The sequence below is a fragment of the Eulemur rufifrons genome, chromosome 16 (genome assembly GCF_041146395.1).
Source record: "Eulemur rufifrons isolate Redbay chromosome 16, OSU_ERuf_1, whole genome shotgun sequence".
NCBI classification, from domain to species: Eukaryota; Metazoa; Chordata; class Mammalia; order Primates; family Lemuridae; genus Eulemur; species Eulemur rufifrons.
Window position 1 is genome coordinate 78452100 of NC_090998.1, and position 11352 is coordinate 78463451.

The 11352-nt window shown below is 38.7% G+C and overlaps 1 non-coding gene across 1 annotated transcript; it reads left to right on the forward strand.

The window, feature by feature from the left end:
* Positions 1-11187: 11187 nt before the first annotated feature.
* LOC138397773 (small nucleolar RNA SNORA41) lies at positions 11188-11320 on the forward strand. Its single transcript, XR_011235881.1, has one exon. It is a non-coding gene; the product is annotated as a small nucleolar RNA SNORA41 (small nucleolar RNA).
* The last annotated feature ends 32 nt before the right edge of the window (positions 11321-11352 follow it).

Consider the following 11352-nt stretch of genomic DNA (forward strand, 5'->3'; position numbering starts at 1 on the left):
AGCCAAATACTACCTTAAAATTTTATTTAAGTTAGAATTATATTTAAAATAGCTTATATTGTTTATTTTTTAAGTTTTCTCCCATCCAAGTGCTAACCAGGCCTGACCCTGCTTAGCTTCCGAGATCAGATGAGATCAGGCACATTCAGGACAGTATGGCCATAGACTTACTTTGTAAATTTTCTAATATGCATTATAAGCGATGGTCTCTATTTGATCTTGACCGAGTGAGCATAAGATATTCTGTCAACGAGTATTTATCAAGTCCCTACTATGTGCCAGATCTTGTGCTGAACTCTGGTGATAAAATAGTGAAGCAAAGAAAGCTTATTTGAAATGAATACTGGATTGAGAATCAAAAACCATGATTCTAGTCCCGAGTTCTCTTTGTAACCAGCTTTGTGTTTTGAGGCCAGCCAGTTAAGCTTTCTGCAGCTGAGTTTTCTCATTTGAGCAATATTAACAGCTTGGGATAGATGGGTGATTTTTGGTGCCCATAGAGGGGCAGGTGGGGCTGGGATCCTCAGTTCCCTCTCTCACCAAGGCAGCTTTCATGTGTTATATATGTTGACATTCCATGTGAGAATGTGAGAGTCTGTTATAAAAACAAATTCTACTAGTTAAAAAAGAAAAAGACTTTTTTTTTTTTTTTTTTTTTTTTTTTGAGATGGTCTTGCTCTGGTCTCCCAGGCTAGAGTTCAATGGCATGATCATAGCTCACTGCAGCCTCAAATTTCTGGGCTCAAGCAATCCTCCTGCCTCAGCCTCCTGAGTAGCTAGGACTACAGGTGCATGCCAATACACCCAGCTATTTCTTTTCTTTTTTTTTTTTTTTTTAGTTTTTTTTAGAGATAGGTTCTCAAACTCCTAACCTCAAGTGATCTCTCCACCTCAGCCCCCCAAAATGCTGGGATTTCAGGTGCGACCACTGCACCCAGCCAAGAAAAAAATTTGAAAACAACTGGATCCCCAAATACCCTTCTGCAATTCAAGATAACAGGTATTATATTGAATAATTTTTTTCTTTTGTCTTAGAATTTCTTATGGCTATATGTGTACATCATATTTGAGACAACTCAAGAATAATATAAAATAAAGAAATTACTTCACTTCAATGAGTGCAGAAAACATATTTACTTCTCATACAAATAAAACACTTTCCTCCAAGGATACAAAACATTAACCAAAGTTCCTTTGCTCTCTCTCAAAAAAAAAGCCCCATATTGAATTATTTCTGATATTTTAAATTCTCCTTGTTCTATGAAAATTGTAAAAGAATAGTCTACAGGCACTTCAATTGACTTCTTTTCTCCTTTCAAAATACTGACAATCTTTTAAGCAATAAGGAAGGAAACACCAAACTGGCAAAATGTGGGATGTGAAAATGATGCTATGGGCATGAGAAAACTCCTCCTATTATGTTAGCAAGTTTCAAGTCCTTTACAAAAAGAAGAACTGACTTATTAATACCAGTTTTGCTTAGTCATGTCATTTTTTTAAGTTATTTTGCAGTTATGTATTGGCTTTTTCACTGGCATCAACGTGGGAATCAAAGTCACATGAATTCAAGTTTGTGCTAATTTTTTTCCTGTCCTTTTTCTCTTTGACACCTATCGAGGTCATATGGATATTATGAAACTGGTAGCAAAGACCTCCAGCCATTGTCCAAAACTTGCACCCCTTTCTTCTCTAAGCATACTTTATGCTTCTTTCTTTAGACTCTACAAGACCCAAGACCACCATTGGTATTAGGTAGTGAACTTATTTGATAATGAACATGTCAGGTACTCACTGTTGGCCCTCGGCAACATTGTGGAATAAAGTTATTTTTGCTTGGTCCTTTATTGCGGGTAGTCTCCTCAGCCTAGGGCATGCCTGCGTCTCGACCCCAACCTAACTCTGTGTTCTCTGGCCTGGTCCTTCAAGCTCCAGATCTTTCCGGGCTCTTTCCTTTGCTTCCCTCAGTGCCCTCCAGCTAACATAAGACATTCACACGCAAGTACTAGACAGGAAAAGAAAAAAAAGTGGTGTTGTTCCCAAGTAAACACCTTCATTGGTATTCAATAGTTTTCTGAAGAGTTATGAATAATATGGGATTTCGGGTAGCTGGAGGGGGAGACATTTCCCCACTCCTGGCTTTCTGCAGGTACATTCAAATGCCACCCCAGAGAGGGCCATCTTTGCTAAATAAATGTAACATGCCTGCCTTTCTTATTCAATGAAACTTGCTTACTCATGGCTCACAAAGTTCCTCTGAAGATGATTAGTAAGCAATATTTCGAAGTTTCAGCAAAAACATTGAAGGAGGCTGCCTAAGACTATTGGCTTTAAATTAGCAGTATGAAAAGAAGTCACATTGCCTCATCTGCTAGCCAATGTTTCTGCAAAATTAGGGCTTTTTCCCCATTAAAAAAGTGCTTACACAAATAAAGAAAAAAAATACTTCACAAAGAAACAGAATATTAAAGCTAGAGGGGAACTCTGGGATCATCTCAGCCATCATCTCTGTACTCATTTTACAGAGAAATAAACCAAGGCTACTAAGCTAAGTTACCCAGATCACCCAGTGAGTGAGTAGTAGCCTCATCTCTCAGTTAGAGGCCCTCAAAGCAACTTGGCCCTCTATCTTCAGTGCATGACACCAAGTAGCACTTTTTTTTTTTTTTTTTTTTTTTGAGACAGAGTCTCACTCTGTTGCCCAGGCTAGAGTGAGTGCCATGGCGTCAGCCTAGCTCACAGCAACCTCAAACTCCTGAGCTCAAGGGATCCTCCTGTCTCAGCCTCCGGAGTAGCTGGGACTACAGGCATGTGCCACCATGCCCGGCTAATTTTTTCTATATATATTTTTAGCTGTCTATATAATTTCTTTCTATTTTTTAGTAGAGATGGGGTCTCGCTCTTGCTCAGGCTGGTCTCGAACTCCTGAACTCAAACGATCTGCCCACCTTGGCCTCCCAGAGTGCTAGGATTACAGGCGTGAGCCACCGCGCCCGGCCCAAGTAGCACTTTTTAAAAAATTAATACATAATGGTTGTACATATTTTGGGGGTACATGTGATATTTTGATACATTCATACAATGTGTAATGATCAAATCTGGGTAATTGGGATATCCATCACCTCAAACATTTATCTTTTCTTTATGTTGGGAACATTCCAATTCTTCTAGCTATTTTCAAGTTTACAATATATTGTTGTTAACTATAGTCATCCTACTGTACTATGAAACATTAGGTCTTATTCCTCCTATCTAACTTATTTTTGTACCCATTAACCGACCTCTCTTCATCTCATCCCCTACTCCTCCCTTCCCTTCACAGCCTCTGGTAACCACCAATCAACTCTACCTCCATGAAATCCACTTTTTTAGCTCTCACATATGAGTGAGATCATGTGGTATTTGTCTTTCTGTGCCTGGCTAACTTCACTTAACATAATGACCTCTAGTTCCATCCATGTTGCTGCAAATGACAGGATTTCATTGTATTTTATGACTGAATAATATTCCATTGTTTATATATATGCCACATTTTCTTTAGCCATTAATAGGTTGAGGAACACTTAGGTTAATTGCACACCTTGGCTATTGTGAATAGTGCCGTAATAAACATGGGAGTGCAGCTATCTCTTCAATATACTGATTTCCTTCCTTTTGGATATATATACCCAGCAATGGGATTGCTGGATCATATGGTAGTTCTATTTTTAGTTTTTTGAGGAAACGTCATACTGTTCTCCATAGTGGCTGTACTAATTTACATTCCTACCAACAGTGTACAAGCATTTCCCTTTCTCTGCATCCTTGCCAGCATTCATTAATCTTTTACCAATTTTTAATTTTTATTTTTTGTGAATAAATAATAGTTGTTCATATTTATGGCATACAGGTGATATTTTGATATAAGCATACAATGTGTAATGCTCAAATCTGGGTAATTGTATCCATCACCTTAAACATTTATCATTTCTTGGTGTTGGGAACATTCCACATCTACTCCTGTAGTTATTTTGAAATACACAATAAATTATTGTTAATTACAGTCACCCTAATGTGCTACTGAACACTAGATCTTATTCCTTCTATCTAACTGTATTTTTATACACATTAGCCAACCCCTCTTCAACTCCCTCTCTCAACTATGCTTCCCAGTCTCTGGTAACCCTCATTCTATAACTACATGAGATCAATTATTTTTAGCTGTCACATATGAATGAGAACATGCAATATTTGTTTTTCTGTGCCTGGCTTATTTCACCTAATAGCCTCCAGTTCCATCCAAGTTGTTGCAAGTGGCAGAATTTCATTTTAACTTGGGTGAGATGATACCTCATTGTGGTTTTGATTTGCATTTCCCTGATGATTAGTAATGTTGAGCATTTTTTCACATACCTGTAGGTCATTTATCTTGTTTTGAGAAACGTCTATTCAGATCTTTTGCCCGTTAATCAGATTATTCATTTTCTTACTATTGAGTTGTTTTGGTTCCTTACATATTCTGCTTATTAATCCCTTATCAGATAGATAATTTGCAAATATTTTCTCTCATTCTGTAGTTGTTTTTTCACTTTGTTGTTTTTATTTTCTTTTGCTGTGAAGATTTTTAGCTTGATATAATCCCATTGTCCATTTTTGTTTTTGTTGTCTATGCTTTTGAGATCTTATCCAAAGAGTCTTTGCCCAGACCAATGTCCTGAAGCATTTCCCTAATGTTTTCTTCTAGTAGTTTCACAGTTTCTAAGTCTTAGATTTAAGTATTTAATCCATTTTTATTTTATTTTTGTGTATGATGAGAAATAGGGGTCCAGTTTCATTCTTCTACATATGGTTATCCAGTTTTCCCAGCACCATTTATTGAGGAGACTGCCCTTTCCTCCAATGTATGTCCTTGGTGCCTTTGTTGAACATGAGTTGGCTGTAAATTCATGGATTATTTCTGGGTTCCATCTTCTGTTCCATTGGTCTATATGTCTGTTTTTATTCCAGTGACACCAGTAACACTTTGGCTTCCACTTGTCATTATTTGCTTAACAACTGTCTCCCCCACTAGACTATTATCTTCCTGATTGAAGGAACTGTCTGGGTTTTTTTGTTTGTTTTTGTTTTGTTTTGTTTGATACAGAGTCTCGCTCTGTTTCCCAGGCTAAAGTGCCATGGTGTCAGCCTAGCTCACGGCAACCTCACACTCATGGGCTCAAGCGATCCTCCTGCCTCAGTCTCCCGAGTAGCTGGGACTACAGACACGTGCCACCACACTTGTTAATTTTTTCTAAATATATTTTTAGTTGTCCAGATAATTTCTTTCTATTTTTTCAGTAGGGACGGGATCTCGCTCTTGCTCAGGCTGGTCTCAAACTCCTGAGCTCAAACAATCCTCCTGCCTTGACCTCCCAGAGTGCTAGGATTATAAGCATGAGCCACCGCACCCGGCCTCTATCTGGTTTTGCTTGCCACTTGACAGAACACTGTCAGACATGTAGTCATTGTTACATTTATTGAATTATTTGTGAATGAATATCAAGAAACATGGAGTCAACTATCAGTAAGCATAGAATCAATCATACATTTAGTCTTTTGGATAATTGTCAAGATATCATTCACACACTACATAGACATGCTACTTAGATTAGTGAAAGAAATGTTAATTCTACTATAGTAAAATATAAGCTTTAAAATCTCAGTGGCTTAAGACGAAAGGATTTACTTTTTATTTATTTAAATTCCATATGTGACAGACAGCCTATTTCCATCTTGCAACTACTTCTTCTACAAGTGCAGCCTCCAAGGTCGCTGTGGCAGAGGAAGAGCCAGATGGAGGCAGCACGTGGCACTTCCACCTATTGTCTTTTGGCCAGAATGAATCATATGGCCTCATCCCAATGGTAAAAGAGGATAAGAAAGTTTCAGGGAAACTATGTCTCTTTTGGCCCTTCTATGTGTTAGTTATAATAATAACAATCATGCCCCTGGTGGTCTAGTGGTTAGCATAAAAAATAAAAATCATGAATATTTATTGAGTACTTACTTTGTACCAGGCAAAGTACTAAATGCATTATTACATTCATTACTTCATTTAATCCCCATTACAAGCAAATGAACTGTAGGCACTCTTATTACAATCCGTTTCCAAATGAGGAAATTACAGGATTAGTTAATTTGTTCAAGGTCTTAATTGGTAAGTGGGATCAGAGATTTGAACTAGTGGCTGTCAGGCCCTCCAGCCTGGGCTCTTAGCCACTCTGATTTAATTCTTCCTACATGTTTCAACACTGGAAAGTTTTGAAGAACACCGGATTGGTTTTTACTAACACAAATAGAGGCTAGGAAAGAATTACAAAGCCCATTTTTGTGATTATATTAATAAATAACCTGAATTTAGCTACTCAATTCAAGAAGTGTCTATCATTAACATCACCAGTAGTGGAGAAAGCTGAGATCATATATGCCTCCTGATATGGTACACTGAGGACACAATATTAGGTGTAGCTTTTCTGGCCAAGGTGCATGATCTAAATCTAATCATAAGGAAACCAGAATTTAGGGGCAGTCTATGAAACAACCAGCCTGCAGTCTTCAAAAGTGTCAGTGACACCAGGCACTGTGGCACATGCCTGTAGTTCTGTCTACTCAGGAGGCTAAGGTGGGAGGATTGTTTGAGCCCAGGAGTTTGAGACAAGCCTGGGCAACATAGTGAGACCCCTTCTCTACCAAAAATTTTTAAAAAATTAGCCAGGTATAGTGGCACAACCTTGTAGCCCTAGCTACTCAGGAAGCTGAGGCAGGAGGATTGGGCGAGCCCAGGAGTTTGAGACTGCAGTGAGCTGTGATCCTGCCACTGCACTTCAGCCTGGGCAACAAAATGAGACCCTGTCTCCAAAAAAAACAAATTTGAAATAACATTAAAAAAAATGTTTCAGACATGTTGCCTGAAACTTGGTTTCAAGTTTCATAACTTCAGAATACTGCATAAGTAGAGATTAAGTATGAGAAAATAAAATCATCTATATACCAGAAGAAATACTAATTGAAGCATAGACTTATTTTCCATTTCCCATGAATTTGTTTAGTCTAGCCAGCAGTCATCATTTCTGAAAGAGGATGAAAAGCTAACTTTCTTTTTTAAATTTAAAAAAAATTTTATTTTTATTTATTTATTTATTTATTTTGATCTGCAGAAAACCATAGGTGAAAAGCTAACTTTCATCTTTTCTTCTTTCGAAGGCATGTTTCTTTTGTAGACCAATATAGAAAATACAGAATAATTAATTTAATATATGTAAGGTGCTTAGAATAATACCAGACACATAGCACATTCTCAACTAATAACTTATTTTTAAAAAGAGGTAAAATAAAAATATTACCTGAGCAGAGTTGATATTGACTCCCACTTAAACCGTACTTATCTCAGAGCAAATAAAGGTCCACTGCCAAGTGTGCTTAGGGACCTAAAACTTCATTCAAAGCAGGAGAAATGTTTCCCTGGAAGGACATGGACTTAGGAGTCTCGTAGTCCTGGGTTCAAACCAATCTGATTAAAAACCTTTTGAATGCTTTTGTTCTCAAGTCTGACTCTGCTCTGAGGTTCCTGAGGAGTTCAAAATCCTTAGACACCAACAACAGCTGGCTATTTCTGTATGTTCCCAGAAAGATAGAGCAGTGGTGAAGAGTGTGAACTCTAGAAGGTCACTGTGTTTGGTCCTACCAGCTCCTGGATTTTGACCTTGAGAGTCTGTATGCCTTGGTTTCCTTCATAGGACATAACGGGACTAATGACACTGCTTGCCTGAGGTAAGATTGTTGAGCAGATAAGAAGACCGAACAAATCCAAAGTGCTTGGAGCAAGGAACACCCAGCATATTCTAGATAATTTAAAATGCTAGCTATCATTGTTATAGCTATGCTAAGTTCTTGCCGTGGTGACCAACTCTTCCTGGTTTGCTTGGGATTGGTTTTTGTTTGTTTGTTTGTTTGTTTTTTGAGACAGAGTCTCACTCTGTTGCCCAGGTTAGAGTGCAATGGCATCAGCCCATCTCACAGCAACCTCAAACTCCTGGGCTCAAGCAATCCTCCTGCCTCAGCCTCCCGAGTAGCTGGGACTACAGGCATGCACCACCATGCCCGGCTAATTTTTTCTATATATATTTTTAGTTGTCCGTATAATTTCTTTCTATTTTTTTTTTAGTAGAGAGGGGATCTCGCTCTTGCTCAGACTGGTCTAGAACTCCTGAGCTCAAGGGATCCACCCACCTCGGCTTCCCAGAGAGCTAGGATTACAGGTGTGAGCCACCGCACCCGGCCGCCTGGGATTGTTTTAAATGTTCAGTTTTGGCTGGGCTCAGTGGCTCACGCCTGTATCCTAGCACTCTGGAAGGCTGAGGCGGGAGGATCGCTTGAAGTCAGGAGTTCGAGAGCGGCCTGAGCAAGAGTGAGACCCCCATCTCTACTAAAAAAAAATAGAAGAATTAGCCAGGTAACTAAAAATAGAAAAAAAATAGCTAGCAGTGGTGGCACGTGCCTGTAGTCCCAGGTACTCAGGAGGCTGAGGCAGGAGGCTCGCTTGAGCCCATGAGTTTTAGGTTGCTGTGAGCTAGGCTGACGCCGCAGCACTCTAGCTCTGGCAACAGAGTGAGACTCTGTCTCAAAAATAAAGAAAGTTCAGTTTTAAAACTAAAAGTTTGGTGTTTTGGACACCCCTTCAGTCCCAAATAAACAGAAACAGTTGGTCACCCTGTGTACATGAGACTAGCTTTGCCAATCTGGAAGGACTACTACAAAAATTGTGTTCCATGTTTGCAGAGTCCACTGGTTTGAGAAGATTCTGAAGAGCATATTTTTTAAAACGGCCTTTCCAGTGTCCCTCCTTTCTGTGGCTTTTCCTTATTTTTTCCCCACCCTCACCCCATATCCATGCATAACTTTTCCCGTATTTATTTCTTCCTTTGGTTGCTTGCTTTTTTTTTTTTTTTGAGACAAGGACTCCCTTTGTCACCCAGACTGGAGGGCAGTGGTGTGGTCATAGCTCACTGTAACCTTGAATTCCTGGGCTCGAGCAATCCTTCCCAATGACAGGTGTGAGCCACCGCTCCTGGCCTCCATGGTTATTACTTATGCTGAGTTACTTGGGCTGTTTCCTCACTCACCTCCCCTAAAGACTCTCAAAGCTTACAGGGGAGAACCATTGTCCTGTTTGTATTTGCACATGTCAATAGATGATCCTAAATCAATGCTTGTGGATTGAACTGAGTTTTGCTTTCCCAGTTATGAATGGGAGAGTCAGGATTCATTTGTCCCTGTGTAGTATTTCCATAAAGATGAGGCTTTTCCTCCAGTAGAGAGTGCTTTGTGATCTTAACCCCTTGTGCTTTATAATGAATAATGTCAGTGATATTGTCATTAAGGAAAGAAAAGAAAAGAGAAAAGAGGGAAAGAAAAGAAACGGACATTTGACCAGCTTTAAAAAGAAAAAGAGGAAAGGAAAGGAAAGGAAAAAGGAAAGAAAAGATCTGGCTCCTTGGTTACCAGATCTCCCTTCTCAACAGCTCATTTTTATTTTAGATATTCCTTCTGTCCAGTTTCTTTCAGGAGACTATCCAGGTTGGTTTTATTCCCCCGGCTGTTTAATCTAGTAAGAACAGTGTAACTTATGTTTCCCTTTTCCAAGTTCCTCAGGACTCTCCCTCAACTAATGGCGATCTTTTTAGACACATGAACATTCAGAGATCACGTGACCACCCACTACCATAAAAGCTGACCATTGAATCTTTAACTTTCTCTTTTCCACGGAAACTCTGAGAAATCATACCACGAATGAAAACAAAAATAACTGGGTTTCTTTGGTTTTTCATTAAACAAAAGAAAGTAGAGCACAAACTCCATGCCAAATGTTTAAAATCTGGTGTTTCTGCTTTTATATTTTTCCATAGTGGTGCACCAAGAAGATGAATCTTTCATCCCTTTAAAGTCTGAGCAAAAAATTTAAAAAAGAAGGCCGGGCGCGGTGGCTCACGCCTGTAATCCTAGCACTCTGGGAGGCCGAGGCGGGTGGATTGCTCAAGGTCAGGAGTTCGAGACCAGCCTGAGCAAGAGTGAGACCCCATCTCTACTAACAATAGAAAGAAATTATCTGGCCAACTAAAATATATATAGAAAAAATAAGCTGGGCATGGTGGCGTATGCCTGTAGTCCTAGCTACCTGGGAGGCTGAGGCAGGAGGATCGCTTAAGCCCAGGAGTTTGAGGTTGCTGTGAGCTACACTGATGCCACGGCACTCTAGCCCAGGCAACAGAGTGAGACTCTGTCTCAAAAAAAAAAAAAAAAAATTAAAAAAGAAAAAAATTGGAAAAAAAAGAAATATGTATCTGGACAGTCTGTATATTAAGTATAGTGTTATCTGATAGCACAATTATTCCCATTTGAGTATAGGGCTTTAAATAAGAAATAAACACTTAGCAGTGATTGGAGGTTGTGATGAGAGGAACAGAATCAATTTTCCCAACTTTCATAATTTATTTCTGTCATAATTTGCACATATTATATTTAAATCAGGCAAGATTTATAATCATTACAAATGTAATTCATCATTTGTAGTGAATTATTTATTCATTCTCTTGTTAGTATGTATCTATATGTATCTATCCATCTGACCTACCTATGTTTGTTTTTGACCTCTATAAAAATCCTGTCATATTTTAAGTGGTTGTGTGGGTTTTACATTTTTCACTGAACATTATGTGTTCAAGATTCTTCTCTGTCATTGCATTTAGCTGTAGTTTATTCATTTTCACTCTTGTATATTATTCCAAAACGTAAACATACCACAATTTATTTATTCATTCTCTTGTCAGTATGTATCTATCCATCTGACCTATATGTTTGTGCATATCTATCTACACCTATATATCTCTATAGACATATAGTTTTCAGTTCTTTTTAATTATAAACACGGCTGCTAAACCTGTCTTTCTACATACGTCCTAGTGCTCATGTACAAGAGTTTCTCTCATCTATATGTCTGAGAAAGGATGTGTGAGCTATGCTTTACTAATGCCTATTTTCCTAAATACTTGTTCCAACTTAAATTTCTGGCAGCACTGTGAAAGATTCCCACTGAACCACATTTTGTCTGTTTAGTTGGTATTGTCAGACTTCTTAATTTTTCTTAATCTCAACCACAGCATTAAAAACAGAACATTCCACAGCTACTGGTCTGCAGCTGTTCTTGGGGTAGCAGTTGTGGCATTTCTCTGTGGGAAACAACTGTTAACACAATGAAACACCTCTTTCTTAGCGAAACAGAAAGTGGGCATGTGTGTGACAGACACAAGATAAAAAACAAACAAAACAGAACAAAACCTC